This window comes from Molothrus ater, chromosome 1 (assembly GCF_012460135.2).
Source record: "Molothrus ater isolate BHLD 08-10-18 breed brown headed cowbird chromosome 1, BPBGC_Mater_1.1, whole genome shotgun sequence".
NCBI classification, from domain to species: Eukaryota; Metazoa; Chordata; class Aves; order Passeriformes; family Icteridae; genus Molothrus; species Molothrus ater.
In genome coordinates this window covers 153,426,207-153,453,162 of record NC_050478.2, presented here as the reverse complement: position 1 = coordinate 153,453,162, position 26,956 = coordinate 153,426,207, and the positions used below count along the sequence as shown (strand labels likewise).

Below are 26,956 nucleotides of genomic sequence, written 5' to 3'. Positions count from 1 at the left end.
ATCCCATAGATCCCATAGATCCCATATCCCATAGCCCCCATACCTGCTGGCACTGCCGGGTCCCGTCACACTGATCCCATTGATTCCTATATCTCATTGATCCCATCGATCCCATAGATCCCATATCCCATAGCCCCCATACCTGCTGGCACTGCCGGGTCCCGTCACACTGATCCCATTGATTCCTATATCTCATTGATCCCATAGATCCCATAGATCCCATATCCCATAGCTCCCATACCTGCTGGCACTGCCGGGTCCCGTCACACTGATCCCATTGATTCCTATATCTCATTGATCCCATCGATCCCATAGATCCCATAGCCCCCATACCTGCTGGCACTGCCGGGTCCCGTCACACTGATCCCATTGATTCCTATATCTCATTGATCCCATAGATCCCATAGATCCCATATCCCATAGCTCCCATACCTGCTGGCACTGCCGGGTCCCGTCGCACTGATCCCATTGATTCCTATATCTCATTGATCCCATAGATCCCATAGATCCCATATCCCATAGCTCCCATACCTGCTGGCACTGCCAGGTCCCGTCACACTGATCCCATTGATTCCTATATCCCATAGATCCCATAGATCCCATAGATCCCATATCCCATAGCTCCCATACCTGCTGGCACTGCCGGGTCCCGTCACACTGATCCCATTGATTCCTATATCTCATTGATCCCATAGATCCCATAGATCCCATATCCCATAGCTCCCATACCTGCTGGCACTGCCGGGTCCCGTCACACTGATCCCATTGATTCCTAAATCTCATTGATCCCATAGATCCCATAGATCCCATAGATCCCATAGACCCCATAGCTCCCATACCTGCTGGCACTGCCGGGTCCCGTCACACTGATCCCATTGATTCCTATATCTCATTGATCCCATAGATCCCATAGATCCCATAGATCCCATATCCCATAGCTCCCATACCTGCTGGCACTGCCGGGTCCCGTCACACTGATCCCATTGATTCCTATATCTCATTGATCCCATAGATCCCATAGATCCCATAGATCCCATATCCCATAGCTCCCATACCTGCTGGCACTGCCGGGTCCCGTCACACTGATCCCATTGATTCCTATATCTCATAGATCCCATAGATCCCATAGATCCCATATCCCATAGCTCCCATACCTGCTGGCACTGCCGGGTCCCGTCACACTGATCCCATTGATTCCTATATCTCATTGATCCCATAGATCCCATAGATCCCATATCCCATAGCTCCCATACCTGCTGGCACTGCCGGGTCCCGTCGCACTGATCCCATTGATTCCTATATCTCATTGATCCCATAGATCCCATAGATCCCATAGCTCCCATACCTGCTGGCACTGCCGGGTCCCGTGGCACTGATCCCATTGATTCCTATATCTCATTGATCCCATAGATCCCATAGATCCCATAGCTCCCATGCCTGCTGGCACTGCCGGGTCCCGTCACACTGATCCCATTGATTCCTATATCTCATTGATCCCATCGATCCCATAGATCCCATATCCCATAGCCCCCATACCTGCTGGCACTGCCGGGTCCCGTCACACTGATCCCATTGATTCCTATATCTCATTGATCCCATCGATCCCATAGATCCCATATCCCATAGCCCCCATACCTGCTGGCACTGCCGGGTCCCGTCATACTGATCCCATTGATTCCTATATCTCATTGATCCCATAGATCCCATAGATCCCATATCCCATAGCTCCCATACCTGCTGGCACTGCCGGGTCCCGTCACACTGATCCCATTGATTCCTATATCTCATTGATCCCATCGATCCCATAGATCCCATAGCCCCCATACCTGCTGGCACTGCCGGGTCCCGTCACACTGATCCCATTGATTCCTATATCTCATTGATCCCATAGATCCCATAGATCCCATATCCCATAGCTCCCATACCTGCTGGCACTGCCGGGTCCCGTCGCACTGATCCCATTGATTCCTATATCTCATTGATCCCATAGATCCCATAGATCCCATATCCCATAGCTCCCATACCTGCTGGCACTGCCAGGTCCCGTCACACTGATCCCATTGATTCCTATATCCCATAGATCCCATAGATCCCATATCCCATAGCTCCCATACCTGCTGGCACTGCCGGGTCCCGTCGCACTGATCCCATTGATTCCTATATCTCATTGATCCCATTGATCCCATCGATCCCATATCCCATAGCTCCCATACCTGCTGGCAATGCCGGGTCCCGTCGCACTGATCCCATTGATTCCTATATCTCATTGATCCCATAGATCCCATAGATCCCATAGATCCCATAGCCCCCATACCTGCTGGCACTGCCGGGTCCCGTCACACTGATCCCATTGATTCCTATATCTCATTGATCCCATAGATCCCATAGATCCCATATCCCATAGCCCCCATACCTGCTGGCACTGCCGGGTCCCGTCACACTGATCCCATTGATTCCTATATCTCATTGATCCCATCGATCCCATAGATCCCATATCCCATAGCCCCCATACCTGCTGGCACTGCCGGGTCCCGTCACACTGATCCCATTGATTCCTATATCTCATTGATCCCATAGATCCCATAGATCCCATAGATCCCATATCCCATAGCTCCCATACCTGCTGGCACTGCCGGGTCCCGTCACACTGATCCCATTGATTCCTATATCTCATTGATCCCATAGATCCCATAGATCCCATAGATCCCATATCCCATAGCCCCCATACCTGCTGGCACTGCCGGGTCCCGTCACACTGATCCCATTGATTCCTATATCTCATTGATCCCATAGATCCCATAGATCCCATAGATCCCATATCCCATAGCCCCCATACCTGCTGGCACTGCCGGGTCCCGTCACACTGATCCCATTGATTCCTATATCTCATTGATCCCATCGATCCCATAGATCCCATATCCCATAGCTCCCATACCTGCTGGCACTGCCGGGTCCCGTCGCACTGATCCCATTGATTCCTATATCTCATTGATCCCATAGATCCCATAGATCCCATATCCCATAGCTCTCATACCTGCTGGCACTGCCGGGTCCCGTCACACTGATCCCATTGATTCCTATATCTCATTGATCCCATAGATCCCATAGATCCCATATCCCATAGCTCCCATACCTGCTGGCACTGCCAGGTCCCGTCACACTGATCCCATTGATTCCTATATCCCATAGATCCCATAGATCCCATATCCCATAGCTCCCATACCTGCTGGCACTGCCGGGTCCCGTCGCACTGATCCCATTGATTCCTATATCTCATTGATCCCATAGATCCCATAGATCCCATATCCCATAGCTCCCATACCTGCTGGCACTGCCGGGTCCCGTCACACTGATCCCATTGATTCCTATATCTCATTGATCCCATAGATCCCATAGATCCCATATCCCATAGCTCCCATACCTGCTGGCACTGCCGGGTCCCGTCACACTGATCCCATTGATTCCTAAATCTCATTGATCCCATAGATCCCATAGATCCCATAGATCCCATAGCTCCCATACCTGCTGGCACTGCCGGGTCCCGTCACACTGATCCCATTGATTCCTATATCTCATTGATCCCATAGATCCCATAGATCCCATAGATCCCATATCCCATAGCTCCCATGCCTGCTGGCACTGCCGGGTCCCGTCACACTGATCCCATTGATTCCTATATCTCATTGATCCCATAGATCCCATAGATCCCATAGATCCCATATCCCATAGCCCCCATACCTGCTGGCACTGCCGGGTCCCGTCACACTGATCCCATTGATTCCTATATCTCATTGATCCCATCGATCCCATAGATCCCATATCCCATAGCCCCCATACCTGCTGGCACTGCCGGGTCCCGTCACACTGATCCCATTGATTCCTATATCTCATTGATCCCATAGATCCCATAGATCCCATATCCCATAGCTCCCATACCTGCTGGCACTGCCGGGTCCCGTCACACTGATCCCATTGATTCCTATATCTCATTGATCCCATCGATCCCATAGATCCCATATCCCATAGCTCCCATACCTGCTGGCACTGCCGGGTCCCGTCGCACTGATCCCATTGATTCCTATATCTCATTGATCCCATAGATCCCATAGATCCCATATCCCATAGCTCCCATACCTGCTGGTACTGCCGGGTCCCGTCACACTGATCCCATTGATTCCTATATCTCATTGATCCCATAGATCCCATTGATCCCATATCCCATAGCTCCCATACCTGCTGGCACTGCCAGGTCCCGTCACACTGATCCCATTGATTCCTATATCCCATAGATCCCATAGATCCCATATCCCATAGCTCCCATACCTGCTGGCACTGCCGGGTCCCGTCGCACTGATCCCATTGATTCCTATATCTCATTGATCCCATAGATCCCATAGATCCCATAGATCCCATATCCCATAGCTCCCATACCTGCTGGCACTGCCGGGTCCCGTCGCACTGATCCCATTGATTCCTATATCTCATTGATCCCATAGATCCCATAGATCCCATATCCCATAGCTCCCATACCTGCTGGCACTGCCGGGTCCCGTCACACTGATCCCATTGATTCCTATATCTCATTGATCCCATAGATCCCATAGATCCCATATCCCATAGCCCCCATACCTGCTGGCACTGCCGGGTCCCGTCACACTGATCCCATTGATTCCTATATCTCATTGATCCCATCGATCCCATATCCCATAGCTCCCATACCTGCTGGCAATGCCGGGTCCCGTCGCACTGATCCCATTGATTCCTATATCTCATTGATCCCATAGATCCCATAGATCCCATAGATCCCATAGCCCCCATACCTGCTGGCACTGCCGGGTCCCGTCACACTGATCCCATTGATTCCTATATCTCATTGATCCCATAGATCCCATAGATCCCATATCCCATAGCCCCCATACCTGCTGGCACTGCCGGGTCCCGTCACACTGATCCCATTGATTCCTATATCTCATTGATCCCATAGATCCCATAGATCCCATATCCCATAGCTCCCATACCTGCTGGCACTGCCGGGTCCCGTCGCACTGATCCCATTGATTCCTATATCTCATTGATCCCATAGATCCCATAGATCCCATATCCCATAGCTCCCATACCTGCTGGCACTGCCAGGTCCCGTCACACTGATCCCATTGATTCCTATATCCCATAGATCCCATAGATCCCATATCCCATAGCTCCCATACCTGCTGGCACTGCCGGGTCCCGTCGCACTGATCCCATTGATTCCTATATCTCATTGATCCCATAGATCCCATAGATCCCATATCCCATAGCTCCCATACCTGCTGGCACTGCCGGGTCCCGTCACACTGATCCCATTGATTCCTAAATCTCATTGATCCCATAGATCCCATAGATCCCATAGATCCCATAGCTCCCATACCTGCTGGCACTGCCGGGTCCCGTCACACTGATCCCATTGATTCCTATATCTCATTGATCCCATAGATCCCATAGATCCCATAGATCCCATATCCCATAGCTCCCATACCTGCTGGCACTGCCGGGTCCCGTCACACTGATCCCATTGATTCCTATATCTCATTGATCCCATAGATCCCATAGATCCCATAGATCCCATATCCCATAGCTCCCATGCCTGCTGGCACTGCCGGGTCCCGTCACACTGATCCCATTGATTCCTATATCTCATTGATCCCATAGATCCCATAGATCCCATATCCCATAGCTCCCATACCTGCTGGCACTGCCGGGTCCCGTCGCACTGATCCCATTGATTCCTATATCTCATTGATCCCATAGATCCCATAGATCCCATATCCCATAGCTCCCATACCTGCTGGCACTGCCGGGTCCCGTCGCACTGATCCCATTGATTCCTATATCTCATTGATCCCATAGATCCCATAGATCCCATAGCTCCCATACCTGCTGGCACTGCCGGGTCCCGTGGCACTGATCCCATTGATTCCTATATCTCATTGATCCCATAGATCCCATATATCCCATAGCTCCCATGCCTGCTGGCACTGCCGGGTCCCGTCGCACTGATCCCATTGATTCCTATATCTCATTGATCCCATAGATCCCATAGATCCCATATCCCATAGCTCCCATACCTGCTGGCACTGCCGGGTCCCGTCGCACTGATCCCATTGATTCCTATATCTCATTGATCCCATAGATCCCATAGATCCCATATCCCATAGCTCCCATACCTGCTGGCACTGCCGGGTCCCGTCACACTGATCCCATTGATTCCTATATCCCATAGATCCCATAGATCCCATAGATCCCATATCCCATAGCCCCCATACCTGCTGGCACTGCCGGGTCCCGTCGCACTGATCCCATTGATTCCTATATCTCATTGATCCCATCGATCCCATAGATCCCATATCCCATAGCCCCCATACCTGCTGGCACTGCCGGGTCCCGTCACACTGATCCCATTGATTCCTATATCTCATTGATCCCATCGATCCCATAGATCCCATATCCCATAGCCCCCATACCTGCTGGCACTGCCGGGTCCCGTCACACTGATCCCATTGATTCCTATATCTCATTGATCCCATAGATCCCATAGATCCCATATCCCATAGCTCCCATACCTGCTGGCACTGCCGGGTCCCGTCACACTGATCCCATTGATTCCTATATCTCATTGATCCCATCGATCCCATAGATCCCATATCCCATAGCTCCCATACCTGCTGGCACTGCCGGGTCCCGTCACACTGATCCCATTGATTCCTATATCTCATTGATCCCATAGATCCCATAGATCCCATATCCCATAGCTCCCATACCTGCTGGCACTGCCGGGTCCCGTCGCACTGATCCCATTGATTCCTATATCTCATTGATCCCATTGATCCCATCGATCCCATATCCCATAGCTCCCATACCTGCTGGCAATGCCGGGTCCCGTCGCACTGATCCCATTGATTCCTATATCTCATTGATCCCATAGATCCCATAGATCCCATAGATCCCATATCCCATAGCTCCCATACCTGCTGGCACTGCCGGGTCCCGTCGCACTGATCCCATTGATTCCTATATCTCATTGATCCCATAGATCCCATAGATCCCATATCCCATAGCTCCCATACCTGCTGGCACTGCCGGGTCCCGTCACACTGATCCCATTGATTCCTATATCTCATTGATCCCATAGATCCCATAGATCCCATATCCCATAGCTCCCATACCTGCTGGCACTGCCGGGTCCCGTCACACTGATCCCATTGATTCCTAAATCTCATAGATCCCATAGATCCCATAGATCCCATAGATCCCATAGATCCCATAGATCCCATAGCTCCCATACCTGCTGGCACTGCCGGGTCCCGTCACACTGATCCCATTGATTCCTATATCTCATTGATCCCATAGATCCCATAGATCCCATAGATCCCATATCCCATAGCTCCCATACCTGCTGGCACTGCCGGGTCCCGTCACACTGATCCCATTGATTCCTATATCTCATTGATCCCATAGATCCCATAGATCCCATATCCCATAGCTCCCATACCTGCTGGCACTGCCGGGTCCCGTCGCACTGATCCCATTGATTCCTATATCTCATTGATCCCATAGATCCCATAGATCCCATATCCCATAGCTCCCATACCTGCTGGCACTGCCGGGTCCCGTCGCACTGATCCCATTGATTCCTATATCTCATTGATCCCATAGATCCCATAGATCCCATAGCTCCCATACCTGCTGGCACTGCCGGGTCCCGTCGCACTGATCCCATTGATTCCTATATCTCATTGATCCCATAGATCCCATAGATCCCATAGATCCCATAGCCCCCATACCTGCTGGCACTGCCGGGTCCCGTCACACTGATCCCATTGATTCCTATATCTCATTGATCCCATCGATCCCATAGATCCCATATCCCATAGCCCCCATACCTGCTGGCACTGCCGGGTCCCGTCACACTGATCCCATTGATTCCTATATCTCATTGATCCCATAGATCCCATAGATCCCATATCCCATAGCTCCCATACCTGCTGGCACTGCCGGGTCCCGTCACACTGATCCCATTGATTCCTATATCTCATTGATCCCATCGATCCCATAGATCCCATAGCCCCCATACCTGCTGGCACTGCCGGGTCCCGTCACACTGATCCCATTGATTCCTATATCTCATTGATCCCATAGATCCCATAGATCCCATATCCCATAGCTCCCATACCTGCTGGCACTGCCGGGTCCCGTCGCACTGATCCCATTGATTCCTATATCTCATTGATCCCATAGATCCCATAGATCCCATATCCCATAGCTCCCATACCTGCTGGCACTGCCAGGTCCCGTCACACTGATCCCATTGATTCCTATATCCCATAGATCCCATAGATCCCATATCCCATAGCTCCCATACCTGCTGGCACTGCCGGGTCCCGTCGCACTGATCCCATTGATTCCTATATCTCATTGATCCCATAGATCCCATAGATCCCATATCCCATAGCTCCCATACCTGCTGGCACTGCCGGGTCCCGTCACACTGATCCCATTGATTCCTATATCTCATTGATCCCATAGATCCCATAGATCCCATATCCCATAGCTCCCATACCTGCTGGCACTGCCGGGTCCCGTCACACTGATCCCATTGATTCCTAAATCTCATTGATCCCATAGATCCCATAGATCCCATAGATCCCATAGATCCCATAGCTCCCATACCTGCTGGCACTGCCGGGTCCCGTCACACTGATCCCATTGATTCCTATATCTCATTGATCCCATAGATCCCATAGATCCCATAGATCCCATATCCCATAGCTCCCATGCCTGCTGGCACTGCCGGGTCCCGTCACACTGATCCCATTGATTCCTATATCTCATTGATCCCATAGATCCCATAGATCCCATATCCCATAGCTCCCATACCTGCTGGCACTGCCGGGTCCCGTCGCACTGATCCCATTGATTCCTATATCTCATTGATCCCATAGATCCCATAGATCCCATATCCCATAGCTCCCATACCTGCTGGCACTGCCGGGTCCCGTCGCACTGATCCCATTGATTCCTATATCTCATTGATCCCATAGATCCCATAGATCCCATAGCTCCCATACCTGCTGGCACTGCCGGGTCCCGTCGCACTGATCCCATTGATTCCTATATCTCATTGATCCCATAGATCCCATAGATCCCATAGCTCCCATGCCTGCTGGCACTGCCGGGTCCCGTCACACTGATCCCATTGATTCCTATATCTCATTGATCCCATCGATCCCATAGATCCCATATCCCATAGCCCCCATACCTGCTGGCACTGCCGGGTCCCGTCACACTGATCCCATTGATTCCTATATCTCATTGATCCCATCAATCCCATAGATCCCATATCCCATAGCCCCCATACCTGCTGGCACTGCCGGGTCCCGTCACACTGATCCCATTGATTCCTATATCTCATTGATCCCATCGATCCCATAGATCCCATATCCCATAGCTCCCATACCTGCTGGCACTGCCGGGTCCCGTCACACTGATCCCATTGATTCCTATATCTCATTGATCCCATCGATCCCATAGATCCCATATCCCATAGCTCCCATACCTGCTGGCACTGCCGGGTCCCGTCGCACTGATCCCATTGATTCCTATATCTCATTGATCCCATAGATCCCATAGATCCCATATCCCATAGCTCCCATACCTGCTGGCACTGCCGGGTCCCGTCGCACTGATCCCATTGATTCCTATATCTCATTGATCCCATTGATCCCATCGATCCCATATCCCATAGCTCCCATACCTGCTGGCAATGCCGGGTCCCGTCGCACTGATCCCATTGATTCCTATATCTCATTGATCCCATAGATCCCATAGATCCCATAGATCCCATAGCCCCCATACCTGCTGGCACTGCCGGGTCCCGTCACACTGATCCCATTGATTCCTATATCTCATTGATCCCATAGATCCCATAGATCCCATATCCCATAGCCCCCATACCTGCTGGCACTGCCGGGTCCCGTCACACTGATCCCATTGATTCCTATATCTCATTGATCCCATCGATCCCATAGATCCCATATCCCATAGCCCCCATACCTGCTGGCACTGCCGGGTCCCGTCACACTGATCCCATTGATTCCTATATCTCATTGATCCCATAGATCCCATAGATCCCATATCCCATAGCTCCCATACCTGCTGGCACTGCCGGGTCCCGTCACACTGATCCCATTGATTCCTATATCTCATTGATCCCATAGATCCCATAGATCCCATAGATCCCATATCCCATAGCTCCCATGCCTGCTGGCACTGCCGGGTCCCGTCACACTGATCCCATTGATTCCTATATCTCATTGATCCCATCGATCCCATAGATCCCATAGATCCCATATCCCATAGCCCCCATACCTGCTGGCACTGCCGGGTCCCGTCACACTGATCCCATTGATTCCTATATCTCATTGATCCCATCGATCCCATAGATCCCATATCCCATAGCCCCCATACCTGCTGGCACTGCCGGGTCCCGTCACACTGATCCCATTGATTCCTATATCTCATTGATCCCATAGATCCCATAGATCCCATATCCCATAGCTCCCATACCTGCTGGCACTGCCGGGTCCCGTCACACTGATCCCATTGATTCCTATATCTCATTGATCCCATCGATCCCATAGATCCCATATCCCATAGCTCCCATACCTGCTGGCACTGCCGGGTCCCGTCGCACTGATCCCATTGATTCCTATATCTCATTGATCCCATAGATCCCATAGATCCCATATCCCATAGCTCCCATACCTGCTGGCACTGCCGGGTCCCGTCACACTGATCCCATTGATTCCTATATCTCATTGATCCCATCGATCCCATAGATCCCATATCCCATAGCTCCCATACCTGCTGGCACTGCCGGGTCCCGTCGCACTGATCCCATTGATTCCTATATCTCATTGATCCCATCGATCCCATAGATCCCATATCCCATAGCTCCCATACCTGCTGGCACTGCCGGGTCCCGTCGCACTGATCCCATTGATTCCTATATCTCATTGATCCCATTGATCCCATCGATCCCATATCCCATAGCTCCCATACCTGCTGGCAATGCCGGGTCCCGTCGCACTGATCCCATTGATTCCTATATCTCATTGATCCCATAGATCCCATAGATCCCATAGATCCCATAGCCCCCATACCTGCTGGCACTGCCGGGTCCCGTCACACTGATCCCATTGATTCCTATATCTCATTGATCCCATAGATCCCATAGATCCCATATCCCATAGCCCCCATACCTGCTGGCACTGCCGGGTCCCGTCACACTGATCCCATTGATTCCTATATCTCATTGATCCCATAGATCCCATAGATCCCATATCCCATAGCTCCCATACCTGCTGGCACTGCCGGGTCCCGTCGCACTGATCCCATTGATTCCTATATCTCATTGATCCCATAGATCCCATAGATCCCATATCCCATAGCTCCCATACCTGCTGGCACTGCCAGGTCCCATCACACTGATCCCATTGATTCCTATATCCCATAGATCCCATAGATCCCATATCCCATAGCTCCCATACCTGCTGGCACTGCCGGGTCCCGTCGCACTGATCCCATTGATTCCTATATCTCATTGATCCCATAGATCCCATAGATCCCATATCCCATAGCTCCCATACCTGCTGGCACTGCCGGGTCCCGTCACACTGATCCCATTGATTCCTATATCTCATTGATCCCATAGATCCCATAGATCCCATATCCCATAGCTCCCATACCTGCTGGCACTGCCGGGTCCCGTCACACTGATCCCATTGATTCCTAAATCTCATTGATCCCATAGATCCCATAGATCCCATAGATCCCATAGCTCCCATACCTGCTGGCACTGCCGGGTCCCGTCACACTGATCCCATTGATTCCTATATCTCATTGATCCCATAGATCCCATAGATCCCATAGATCCCATATCCCATAGCTCCCATACCTGCTGGCACTGCCGGGTCCCGTCACACTGATCCCATTGATTCCTATATCTCATTGATCCCATAGATCCCATAGATCCCATAGATCCCATATCCCATAGCTCCCATGCCTGCTGGCACTGCCGGGTCCCGTCGCACTGATCCCATTGATTCCTATATCTCATTGATCCCATAGATCCCATAGATCCCATATCCCATAGCTCCCATACCTGCTGGCACTGCCGGGTCCCGTCGCACTGATCCCATTGATTCCTATATCTCATTGATCCCATAGATCCCATAGATCCCATAGCTCCCATACCTGCTGGCACTGCCGGGTCCCGTGGCACTGATCCCATTGATTCCTATATCTCATTGATCCCATAGATCCCATAGATCCCATAGCTCCCATGCCTGCTGGCACTGCCGGGTCCCGTCACACTGATCCCATTGATTCCTATATCTCATTGATCCCATAGATCCCATAGATCCCATATCCCATAGCTCCCATACCTGCTGGCACTGCCGGGTCCCGTCGCACTGATCCCATTGATTCCTATATCTCATTGATCCCATCGATCCCATAGATCCCATATCCCATAGCTCCCATACCTGCTGGCACTGCCGGGTCCCGTCGCACTGATCCCATTGATTCCTATATCTCATTGATCCCATAGATCCCATAGATCCCATATCCCATAGCTCCCATACCTGCTGGCACTGCCGGGTCCCGTCACACTGATCCCATTGATTCCTATATCCCATAGATCCCATAGATCCCATATCCCATAGCTCCCATACCTGCTGGCACTGCCGGGTCCCGTCGCACTGATCCCATTGATTCCTATATCTCATTGATCCCATAGATCCCATAGATCCCATATCCCATAGCTCCCATACCTGCTGGCACTGCCGGGTCCCGTCACACTGATCCCATTGATTCCTATATCTCATTGATCCCATCGATCCCATAGATCCCATATCCCATAGCTCCCATACCTGCTGGCACTGCCGGGTCCCGTCACACTGATCCCATTGATTCCTAAATCTCATTGATCCCATAGATCCCATAGATCCCATAGATCCCATAGCTCCCATACCTGCTGGCACTGCCGGGTCCCGTCACACTGATCCCATTGATTCCTATATCTCATTGATCCCATAGATCCCATAGATCCCATAGATCCCATATCCCATAGCTCCCATACCTGCTGGCACTGCCGGGTCCCGTCACACTGATCCCATTGATTCCTATATCTCATTGATCCCATAGATCCCATAGATCCCATAGATCCCATATCCCATAGCTCCCATGCCTGCTGGCACTGCCGGGTCCCGTCACACTGATCCCATTGATTCCTATATCTCATTGATCCCATAGATCCCATAGATCCCATATCCCATAGCTCCCATACCTGCTGGCACTGCCGGGTCCCGTCGCACTGATCCCATTGATTCCTATATCTCATTGATCCCATAGATCCCATAGATCCCATATCCCATAGCTCCCATACCTGCTGGCACTGCCGGGTCCCGTCGCACTGATCCCATTGATTCCTATATCTCATTGATCCCATAGATCCCATAGATCCCATAGCTCCCATACCTGCTGGCACTGCCGGGTCCCGTGGCACTGATCCCATTGATTCCTATATCTCATTGATCCCATAGATCCCATAGATCCCATAGCTCCCATGCCTGCTGGCACTGCCGGGTCCCGTCACACTGATCCCATTGATTCCTATATCTCATTGATCCCATAGATCCCATAGATCCCATATCCCATAGCTCCCATACCTGCTGGCACTGCCGGGTCCCGTCGCACTGATCCCATTGATTCCTATATCTCATTGATCCCATAGATCCCATAGATCCCATATCCCATAGCTCCCATACCTGCTGGCACTGCCGGGTCCCGTCGCACTGATCCCATTGATTCCTATATCTCATTGATCCCATAGATCCCATAGATCCCATAGCTCCCATACCTGCTGGCACTGCCGGGTCCCGTGGCACTGATCCCATTGATTCCTATATCTCATAGATCCCATAGATCCCATAGATCCCATAGCTCCCATGCCTGCTGGCACTGCCGGGTCCCGTCGCACTGATCCCATTGATTCCTATATCTCATTGATCCCATAGATCCCATAGATCCCATATCCCATAGCTCCCATACCTGCTGGCACTGCCGGGTCCCGTCGCACTGATCCCATTGATTCCTATATCTCATTGATCCCATAGATCCCATAGATCCCATATCCCATAGCTCCCATACCTGCTGGCACTGCCGGGTCCCGTCACACTGATCCCATTGATTCCTATATCCCATAGATCCCATAGATCCCATAGATCCCATAGATCCCATAGCCCCCATACCTGCTGGCACTGCCGGGTCCCGTCGCACTGATCCCATTGATTCCTATATCTCATTGATCCCATCGATCCCATAGATCCCATATCCCATAGCCCCCATACCTGCTGGCACTGCCGGGTCCCGTCACACTGATCCCATTGATTCCTATATCTCATTGATCCCATCGATCCCATAGATCCCATATCCCATAGCCCCCATACCTGCTGGCACTGCCGGGTCCCGTCACACTGATCCCATTGATTCCTATATCTCATTGATCCCATAGATCCCATAGATCCCATATCCCATAGCTCCCATACCTGCTGGCACTGCCGGGTCCCGTCGCACTGATCCCATTGATTCCTATATCTCATTGATCCCATTGATCCCATCGATCCCATATCCCATAGCTCCCATACCTGCTGGCAATGCCGGGTCCCGTCGCACTGATCCCATTGATTCCTATATCTCATTGATCTCATTGATCCCATAGATACCATAGATCCCATATCCCATAGCTCCCATACCTGCTGGCACTGCCGGGTCCCGTCGCACTGATCCCATTGATTCCTATATCTCATTGATCCCATAGATCCCATAGATCCCATATCCCATAGCTCCCATACCTGCTGGCACTGCCGGGTCCCGTCACACTGATCCCATTGATTCCTATATCTCATTGATCCCATAGATCCCATAGATCCCATATCCCATAGCTCCCATACCTGCTGGCACTGCCGGGTCCCGTCACACTGATCCCATTGATTCCTAAATCTCATTGATCCCATAGATCCCATAGATCCCATAGATCCCATAGATCCCATAGCTCCCATACCTGCTGGCACTGCCGGGTCCCGTCACACTGATCCCATTGATTCCTATATCTCATTGATCCCATAGATCCCATATCCCATAGCTCCCATACCTGCTGGCACTGCCGGGTCCCGTCACACTGATCCCATTGATTCCTATATCTCATTGATCCCATAGATCCCATAGATCCCATAGATCCCATATCCCATAGCTCCCATGCCTGCTGGCACTGCCGGGTCCCGTCACACTGATCCCATTGATTCCTAAATCTCATTGATCCCATAGATCCCATAGATCCCATATCCCATAGCTCCCATACCTGCTGGCACTGCCGGGTCCCGTCGCACTGATCCCATTGATTCCTATATCTCATTGATCCCATAGATCCCATAGATCCCATATCCCATAGCTCCCATACCTGCTGGCACTGCCGGGTCCCGTCGCACTGATCCCATTGATTCCTATATCTCATTGATCCCATAGATCCCATAGATCCCATAGCTCCCATACCTGCTGGCACTGCCGGGTCCCGTCGCACTGATCCCATTGATTCCTATATCTCATTGATCCCATAGATCCCATAGATCCCATAGCTCCCATGCCTGCTGGCACTGCCGGGTCCCGTCACACTGATCCCATTGATTCCTATATCTCATTGATCCCATCGATCCCATAGATCCCATATCCCATAGCCCCCATACCTGCTGGCACTGCCGGGTCCCGTCACACTGATCCCATTGATTCCTATATCTCATTGATCCCATCGATCCCATAGATCCCATATCCCATAGCCCCCATACCTGCTGGCACTGCCGGGTCCCGTCACACTGATCCCATTGATTCCTATATCTCATTGATCCCATAGATCCCATAGATCCCATATCCCATAGCTCCCATACCTGCTGGCACTGCCGGGTCCCGTCACACTGATCCCATTGATTCCTATATCTCATTGATCCCATCGATCCCATAGATCCCATATCCCATAGCTCCCATACCTGCTGGCACTGCCGGGTCCCGTCGCACTGATCCCATTGATTCCTATATCTCATTGATCCCATAGATCCCATAGATCCCATATCCCATAGCTCCCATACCTGCTGGCACTGCCGGGTCCCGTCGCACTGATCCCATTGATTCCTATATCTCATTGATCCCATTGATCCCATCGATCCCATATCCCATAGCTCCCATACCTGCTGGCAATGCCGGGTCCCGTCGCACTGATCCCATTGATTCCTATATCTCATTGATCCCATAGATCCCATAGATCCCATAGATCCCATAGCCCCCATACCTGCTGGCACTGCCGGGTCCCGTCACACTGATCCCATTGATTCCTATATCTCATTGATCCCATAGATCCCATAGATCCCATATCCCATAGCCCCCATACCTGCTGGCACTGCCGGGTCCCGTCACACTGATCCCATTGATTCCTATATCTCATTGATCCCATAGATCCCATAGATCCCATATCCCATAGCTCCCATACCTGCTGGCACTGCCGGGTCCCGTCACACTGATCCCATTGATTCCTATATCTCATTGATCCCATCGATCCCATAGATCCCATAGCCCCCATACCTGCTGGCACTGCCGGGTCCCGTCACACTGATCCCATTGATTCCTATATCTCATTGATCCCATAGATCCCATAGATCCCATATCCCATAGCTCCCATACCTGCGGGCACTGCCGGGTCCCGTCGCACTGATCCCATTGATTCCTATATCTCATTGATCCCATAGATCCCATAGATCCCATATCCCATAGCTCCCATACCTGCTGGCACTGCCAGGTCCCGTCACACTGATCCCATTGATTCCTATATCCCATAGATCCCATAGATCCCATATCCCATAGCTCCCATACCTGCTGGCACTGCCGGGTCCCGTCGCACTGATCCCATTGATTCCTATATCTCATTGATCCCATAGATCCCATAGATCCCATATCCCATAGCTCCCATACCTGCTGGCACTGCCGGGTCCCGTCACACTGATCCCATTGATTCCTATATCTCATTGATCCCATAGATCCCATAGATCCCATATCCCATAGCTCCCATACCTGCTGGCACTGCCGGGTCCCGTCACACTGATCCCATTGATTCCTAAATCTCATTGATCCCATAGATCCCATTGATCCCATAGATCCCATAGATCCCATAGCTCCCATACCTGCTGGCACTGCCGGGTCCCGTCACACTGATCCCATTGATTCCTATATCTCATTGATCCCATAGATCCCATAGATCCCATAGATCCGATATCCCATAGCTCCCATACCTGCTGGCACTGCCGGGTCCCGTCACACTGATCCCATTGATTCCTATATCTCATTGATCCCATAGATCCCATAGATCCCATAGATCCCATATCCCATAGCTCCCATGCCTGCTGGCACTGCCGGGTCCCGTCACACTGATCCCATTGATTCCTATATCTCATTGATCCCATAGATCCCATAGATCCCATATCCCATAGCTCCCATACCTGCTGGCACTGCCGGGTCCCGTCACACTGATCCCATTGATTCCTATATCTCATTGATCCCATAGATCCCATAGATCCCATATCCCATAGCTCCCATACCTGCTGGCACTGCCGGGTCCCGTCGCACTGATCCCATTGATTCCTATATCTCATTGATCCCATAGATCCCATAGATCCCATAGCTCCCATAGCTCCCATACCTGCTGGCACTGCCGGGTCCCGTCGCACTGATCCCATTGATTCCTATATCCCATAGATCCCATAGATCCCATAGATCCCATAGCTCCCATGCCTGCTGGCACTGCCGGGTCCCGTCACACTGATCCCATTGATTCCTATATCTCATTGATCCCATAGATCCCATAGATCCCATATCCCATAGCTCCCATACCTGCTGGCACTGCCGGGTCCCGTCACACTGATCCCATTGATTCCTAAATCTCATTGATCCCATAGATCCCATAGATCCCATAGATCCCATAGATCCCATAGCTCCCATACCTGCTGGCACTGCCGGGTCCCGTCACACTGATCCCATTGATTCCTATATCTCATTGATCCCATAGATCCCATAGATCCCATAGATCCCATATCCCATAGCTCCCATACCTGCTGGCACTGCCGGGTCCCGTCACACTGATCCCATTGATTCCTATATCTCATTGATCCCATAGATCCCATAGATCCCATAGATCCCATATCCCATAGCTCCCATGCCTGCTGGCACTGCCGGGTCCCGTCACACTGATCCCATTGATTCCTAAATCTCATTGATCCCATAGATCCCATAGATCCCATATCCCATAGCTCCCATACCTGCTGGCACTGCCGGGTCCCGTCGCACTGATCCCATTGATTCCTATATCTCATTGATCCCATAGATCCCATAGATCCCATAGCTCCCATACCTGCTGGCACTGCCGGGTCCCGTCGCACTGATCCCATTGATTCCTATATCTCATTGATCCCATAGATCCCATAGATCCCATAGCTCCCATGCCTGCTGGCACTGCCGGGTCCCGTCGCACTGATCCCATTGATTCCTATATCTCATTGATCCCATCGATCCCATAGATCCCATATCCCATAGCCCCCATACCTGCTGGCACTGCCGGGTCCCGTCACACTGATCCCATTGATTCCTATATCTCATTGATCCCATCGATCCCATAGATCCCATATCCCATAGCCCCCATACCTGCTGGCACTGCCGGGTCCCGTCACACTGATCCCATTGATTCCTATATCTCATTGATCCCATAGATCCCATAGATCCCATAGATCCCATATCCCATAGCTCCCATACCTGCTGGCACTGCCGGGTCCCGTCACACTGATCCTATTGATTCCTATATCTCATTGATCCCATAGATCCCATAGATCCCATATCCCATAGCTCCCATACCTGCTGGCACTGCCGGGTCCCGTCACACTGATCCCATTGATTCCTATATCTCATTGATCCCATCGATCCCATAGATCCCATAGCCCCCATACCTGCTGGCACTGCCGGGTCCCGTCACACTGATCCCATTGATTCCTATATCTCATTGATCCCATAGATCCCATAGATCCCATATCCCATAGCTCCCATACCTGCTGGCACTGCCGGGTCCCGTCGCACTGATCCCATTGATTCCTATATCTCATTGATCCCATAGATCCCATAGATCCCATATCCCATAGCTCCCATACCTGCTGGCACTGCCAGGTCCCGTCACACTGATCCCATTGATTCCTATATCCCATAGATCCCATAGATCCCATATCCCATAGCTCCCATACCTGCTGGCACTGCCGGGTCCCGTCGCACTGATCCCATTGATTCCTATATCTCATTGATCCCATAGATCCCATAGATCCCATATCCCATAGCTCCCATACCTGCTGGCACTGCCGGGTCCCGTCACACTGATCCCATTGATTCCTATATCTCATTGATCCCATAGATCCCATAGATCCCATATCCCATAGCTCCCATACCTGCTGGCACTGCCGGGTCCCGTCACACTGATCCCATTGATTCCTAAATCTCATTGATCCCATAGATCCCATTGATCCCATAGATCCCATAGATCCCATAGCTCCCATACCTGCTGGCACTGCCGGGTCCCGTCACACTGATCCCATTGATTCCTATATCTCATTGATCCCATAGATCCCATAGATCCCATATCCCATAGCTCCCATACCTGCTGGCACTGCCGGGTCCCGTCGCACTGATCCCATTGATTCCTATATCTCATTGATCCCATAGATCCCATAGATCCCATATCCCATAGCTCCCATACCTGCTGGCACTGCCGGGTCCCGTCGCACTGATCCCATTGATTCCTATATCTCATTGATCCCATAGATCCCATAGATCCCATAGCTCCCATAGCTCCCATACCTGCTGGCACTGCCGGGTCCCGTCGCACTGATCCCATTGATTCCTATATCTCATTGATCCCATAGATCCCATAGATCCCATAGCTCCCATGCCTGCTGGCACTGCCGGGTCCCGTCACACTGATCCCATTGATTCCTATATCTCATTGATCCCATCGATCCCATAGATCCCATATCCCATAGCCCCCATACCTGCTGGCACTGCCGGGTCCCGTCACACTGATCCCATTGATTCCTATATCTCATTGATCCCATCGATCCCATAGATCCCATATCCCATAGCCCCCATACCTGCTGGCACTGCCGGGTCCCGTCACACTGATCCCATTGATTCCTATATCTCATTGATCCCATAGATCCCATAGATCCCATATCCCATAGCTCCCATACCTGCTGGCACTGCCGGGTCCCGTCACACTGATCCCATTGATTCCTATATCTCATTGATCCCATAGATCCCATAGATCCCATATCCCATAGCTCCCATACCTGCTGGCACTGCCGGGTCCCGTCGCACTGATCCCATTGATTCCTATATCTCATTGATCCCATAGATCCCATAGATCCCATATCCCATAGCTCCCATACCTGCTGGCACTGCCGGGTCCCGTCGCACTGATCCCATTGATTCCTATATCTCATTGATCCCATAGATCCCATAGATCCCATAGATCCCATATCCCATAGCTCCCATGCCTGCTGGCACTGCCGGGTCCCGTCACACTGATCCCATTGATTCCTATATCTCATTGATCCCATAGATCCCATAGATCCCATAGATCCCATATCCCATAGCCCCCATACCTGCTGGCACTGCCGGGTCCCGTCACACTGATCCCATTGATTCCTATATCTCATTGATCCCATCGATCCCATAGATCCCATATCCCATAGCCCCCATACCTGCTGGCACTGCCGGGTCCCGTCACACTGATCCCATTGATTCCTATATCTCATTGATCCCATAGATCCCATAGATCCCATATCCCATAGCTCCCATACCTGCTGGCACTGCCGGGTCCCGTCACACTGATCCCATTGATTCCTATATCTCATTGATCCCATAGATCCCATAGATCCCATATCCCATAGCTCCCATACCTGCTGGCACTGCCGGGTCCCGTCGCACTGATCCCATTGATTCCTATATCTCATTGATCCCATAGATCCCATAGATCCCATATCCCATAGCTCCCATACCTGCTGGCACTGCCGGGTCCCGTCACACTGATCCCATTGATTCCTATATCTCATTGATCCCATCGATCCCATAGATCCCATAGCCCCCATACCTGCTGGCACTGCCGGGTCCCGTCACACTGATCCCATTGATTCCTATATCTCATTGATCCCATAGATCCCATAGATCCCATATCCCATAGCTCCCATACCTGCTGGCACTGCCGGGTCCCGTCGCACTGATCCCATTGATTCCTATATCTCATTGATCCCATAGATCCCATAGATCCCATATCCCATAGCTCCCATACCTGCTGGCACTGCCAGGTCCCGTCACACTGATCCCATTGATTCCTATATCCCATAGATCCCATAGATCCCATATCCCATAGCTCCCATACCTGCTGGCACTGCCGGGTCCCGTCGCACTGATCCCATTGATTCCTATATCTCATTGATCCCATAGATCCCATAGATCCCATATCCCATAGCTCCCATACCTGCTGGCACTGCCGGGTCCCGTCACACTGATCCCATTGATTCCTATATCTCATTGATCCCATAGATCCCATAGATCCCATATCCCATAGCTCCCATACCTGCTGGCACTGCCGGGTCCCGTCACACTGATCCCATTGATTCCTAAATCTCATTGATCCCATAGATCCCATTGATCCCATAGATCCCATAGATCCCATAGCTCCCATACCTGCTGGCACTGCCGGGTCCCGTCACACTGATCCCATTGATTCCTATATCTCATTGATCCCATAGATCCCATAGATCCCATATCCCATAGCTCCCATACCTGCTGGCACTGCCGGGTCCCGTCGCACTGATCCCATTGATTCCTATATCTCATTGATCCCATAGATCCCATAGATCCCATATCCCATAGCTCCCATACCTGCTGGCACTGCCGGGTCCCGTCGCACTGATCCCATTGATTCCTATATCTCATTGATCCCATAGATCCCATAGATCCCATAGCTCCCATAGCTCCCATACCTGCTGGCACTGCCGGGTCCCGTCGCACTGATCCCATTGATTCCTATATCTCATTGATCCCATAGATCCCATAGATCCCATAGCTCCCATGCCTGCTGGCACTGCCGGGTCCCGTCACACTGATCCCATTGATTCCTATATCTCATTGATCCCATCGATCCCATAGATCCCATATCCCATAGCCCCCATACCTGCTGGCACTGCCGGGTCCCGTCACACTGATCCCATTGATTCCTATATCTCATTGATCCCATCGATCCCATAGATCCCATATCCCATAGCCCCCATACCTGCTGGCACTGCCGGGTCCCGTCACACTGATCCCATTGATTCCTATATCTCATTGATCCCATAGATCCCATAGATCCCATATCCCATAGCTCCCATACCTGCTGGCACTGCCGGGTCCCGTCACACTGATCCCATTGATTCCTATATCTCATTGATCCCATCGATCCCATAGATCCCATATCCCATAGCTCCCATACCTGCTGGCACTGCCGGGTCCCGTCACACTGATCCCATTGATTCCTATATCTCATTGATCCCATAGATCCCATAGATCCCATATCCCATAGCTCCCATACCTGCTGGCACTGCCGGGTCCCGTCGCACTGATCCCATTGATTCCTATATCTCATTGATCCCATAGATCCCATAGATCCCATATCCCATAGCTCCCATACCTGCTGGCACTGCCGGGTCCCGTCGCACTGATCCCATTGATTCCTATATCTCATTGATCCCATAGATCCCATAGATCCCATAGATCCCATATCCCATAGCTCCCATGCCTGCTGGCACTGCCGGGTCCCGTCACACTGATCCCATTGATTCCTATATCTCATTGATCCCATCGATCCCATAGATCCCATAGATCCCATATCCCATAGCCCCCATACCTGCTGGCACTGCCGGGTCCCGTCACACTGATCCCATTGATTCCTATATCTCATTGATCCCATAGATCCCATAGATCCCATATCCCATAGCTCCCATACCTGCTGGCACTGCCGGGTCCCGTCACACTGATCCCATTGATTCCTATATCTCATTGATCCCATAGATCCCATAGATCCCATATCCCATAGCTCCCATACCTGCTGGCACTGCCGGGTCCCGTCGCACTGATCCCATTGATTCCTATATCTCATTGATCCCATAGATCCCATAGATCCCATATCCCATAGCTCCCATACCTGCTGGCACTGCCGGGTCCCGTCACACTGATCCCATTGATTCCTATATCTCATTGATCCCATAGATCCCATAGATCCCATATCCCATAGCTCCCATACCTGCTGGCACTGCCGGGTCCCGTCACACTGATCCCATTGATTCCTAAATCTCATTGATCCCATAGATCCCATAGATCCCATAGATCCCATAGCTCCCATACCTGCTGGCACTGCCGGGTCCCGTCACACTGATCCCATTGATTCCTATATCTCATTGATCCCATAGATCCCATAGATCCCATAGATCCCATATCCCATAGATCCCATGCCTGCTGGCACTGCCGGGTCCCGTCACACTGATCCCATTGATTCCTATATCTCATTGATCCCATAGATCCCATAGATCCCATATCCCATAGCTCCCATACCTGCTGGCACTGCCGGGTCCCGTCGCACTGATCCCATTGATTCCTATATCTCATTGATCCCATAGATCCCATTGATCCCATAGATCCCATAGCTCCCATACCTGCTGGCACTGCCGGGTCCCGTGGCACTGATCCCATTGATTCCTATATCTCATTGATCCCATAGATCCCATAGATCCCATAGCTCCCATGCCTGCTGGCACTGCCGGGTCCCGTCACACTGATCCCATTGATTCCTATATCTCATTGATCCCATCGATCCCATAGATCCCATATCCCATAGCCCCCATACCTGCTGGCACTGCCGGGTCCCGTCACACTGATCCCATTGATTCCTATATCTCATTGATCCCATCGATCCCATAGATCCCATATCCCATAGCCCCCATACCTGCTGGCACTGCCGGGTCCCGTCACACTGATCCCATTGATTCCTATATCTCATTGATCCCATAGATCCCATAGATCCCATATCCCATAGCTCCCATACCTGCTGGCACTGCCGGGTCCCGTCACACTGATCCCATTGATTCCTATATCTCATTGATCCCATCGATCCCATAGATCCCATATCCCATAGCTCCCATACCTGCTGGCACTGCCGGGTCCCGTCGCACTGATCCCATTGATTCCTATATCTCATTGATCCCATAGATCCCATAGATCCCATATCCCATAGCTCCCATACCTGCTGGCACTGCCGGGTCCCGTCGCACTGATCCCATTGATTCCTATATCTCATTGATCCCATTGATCCCATCGATCCCATATCCCATAGCTCCCATACCTGCTGGCAATGCCGGGTCCCGTCGCACTGATCCCATTGATTCCTATATCTCATTGATCCCATAGATCCCATAGATCCCATATCCCATAGCTCCCATACCTGCTGGCACTGCCAGGTCCCGTCACACTGATCCCATTGATTCCTATATCCCATAGATCCCATAGATCCCATATCCCATAGCTCCCATACCTGCTGGCACTGCCGGGTCCCGTCACACTGATCCCATTGATTCCTATATCTCATTGATCCCATAGATCCCATAGATCCCATATCCCATAGCTCCCATACCTGCTGGCACTGCCGGGTCCCGTCACACTGATCCCATTGATTCCTATATCTCATTGATCCCATAGATCCCATAGATCCCATATCCCATAGCTCCCATACCTGCTGGCACTGCCGGGTCCCGTCACACTGATCCCATTGATTCCTATATCTCATTGATCCCATAGATCCCATAGATCCCATAGATCCCATAGATCCCATAGCTCCCATGCCTGCTGGCACTGCCGGGTCCCGTCACACTGATCCCATTGATTCCTATATCTCATTGATCCCATAGATCCCATAGATCCCATATCCCATAGCTCCCATACCTGCTGGCACTGCCGGGTCCCGTCGCACTGATCCCATTGATTCCTATATCTCATTGATCCCATAGATCCCATAGATCCCATATCCCATAGCTCCCATACCTGCTGGCACTGCCGGGTCCCGTCGCACTGATCCCATTGATTCCTATATCTCATTGATCCCATAGATCCCATAGATCCCATAGCTCCCATACCTGCTGGCACTGCCGGGTCCCGTCGCACTGATCCCATTGATTCCTATATCTCATTGATCCCATAGATCCCATAGATCCCATAGCTCCCATGCCTGCTGGCACTGCCGGGTCCCGTCACACTGATCCCATTGATTCCTATATCTCATTGATCCCATAGATCCCATAGATCCCATAGATCCCATAGCCCCCATACCTGCTGGCACTGCCGGGTCCCGTCACACTGATCCCATTGATTCCTATATCTCATTGATCCCATCGATCCCATAGATCCCATATCCCATAGCTCCCATACCTGCTGGCACTGCCGGGTCCCGTCACACTGATCCCATTGATTCCTATATCTCATTGATCCCATAGATCCCATAGATCCCATATCCCATAGCTCCCATACCTGCTGGCACTGCCGGGTCCCGTCACACTGATCCCATTGATTCCTATATCTCATTGATCCCATCGATCCCATAGATCCCATAGCCCCCATACCTGCTGGCACTGCCGGGTCCCGTCACACTGATCCCATTGATTCCTATATCTCATTGATCCCATAGATCCCATATCCCATAGCTCCCATACCTGCTGGCACTGCCGGGTCCCGTCGCACTGATCCCATTGATTCCTATATCTCATTGATCCCATAGATCCCATAGATCCCATATCCCATAGCTCCCATACCTGCTGGCACTGCCAGGTCCCGTCACACTGATCCCATTGATTCCTATATCCCATAGATCCCATAGATCCCATATCCCATAGCTCCCATACCTGCTGGCACTGCCGGGTCCCGTCGCACTGATCCCATTGATTCCTATATCTCATTGATCCCATAGATCCCATAGATCCCATATCCCATAGCTCCCATACCTGCTGGCACTGCCGGGTCCCGTCACACTGATCCCATTGATTCCTATATCTCATTGATCCCATAGATCCCATAGATCCCATATCCCATAGCTCCCATACCTGCTGGCACTGCCGGGTCCCGTCACACTGATCCCATTGATTCCTAAATCTCATTGATCCCATAGATCCCATAGATCCCATAGATCCCATAGATCCCATAGCTCCCATACCTGCTGGCACTGCCGGGTCCCGTCACACTGATCCCATTGATTCCTATATCTCATTGATCCCATAGATCCCATAGATCCCATATCCCATAGCTCCCATACCTGCTGGCACTGCCGGGTCCCGTCACACTGATCCCATTGATTCCTATATCTCATTGATCCCATAGATCCCATAGATCCCATAGATCCCATATCCCATAGCTCCCATGCCTGCTGGCACTGCCGGGTCCCGTCACACTGATCCCATTGATTCCTATATCTCATTGATCCCATAGATCCCATAGATCCCATATCCCATAGCTCCCATACCTGCTGGCACTGCCGGGTCCCGTCGCACTGATCCCATTGATTCCTATATCTCATTGATCCCATAGATCCCATAGATCCCATATCCCATAGCTCCCATACCTGCTGGCACTGCCGGGTCCCGTCGCACTGATCCCATTGATTCCTACATCTCATTGATCCCATAGATCCCATATCCCATAGCCCCCA

At 51.4% G+C, this 26,956-nt stretch overlaps 1 protein-coding gene across 2 annotated transcripts in view; it reads right to left on the bottom strand.

Moving 5' to 3' along the window:
• The window catches only part of SHARPIN (SHANK associated RH domain interactor), a 54,935-nt gene that overhangs the window by 15,216 nt on the left and 12,763 nt on the right, over nucleotides 1-26,956 (bottom strand). The gene's annotated exons all lie outside the window — the stretch shown is intronic.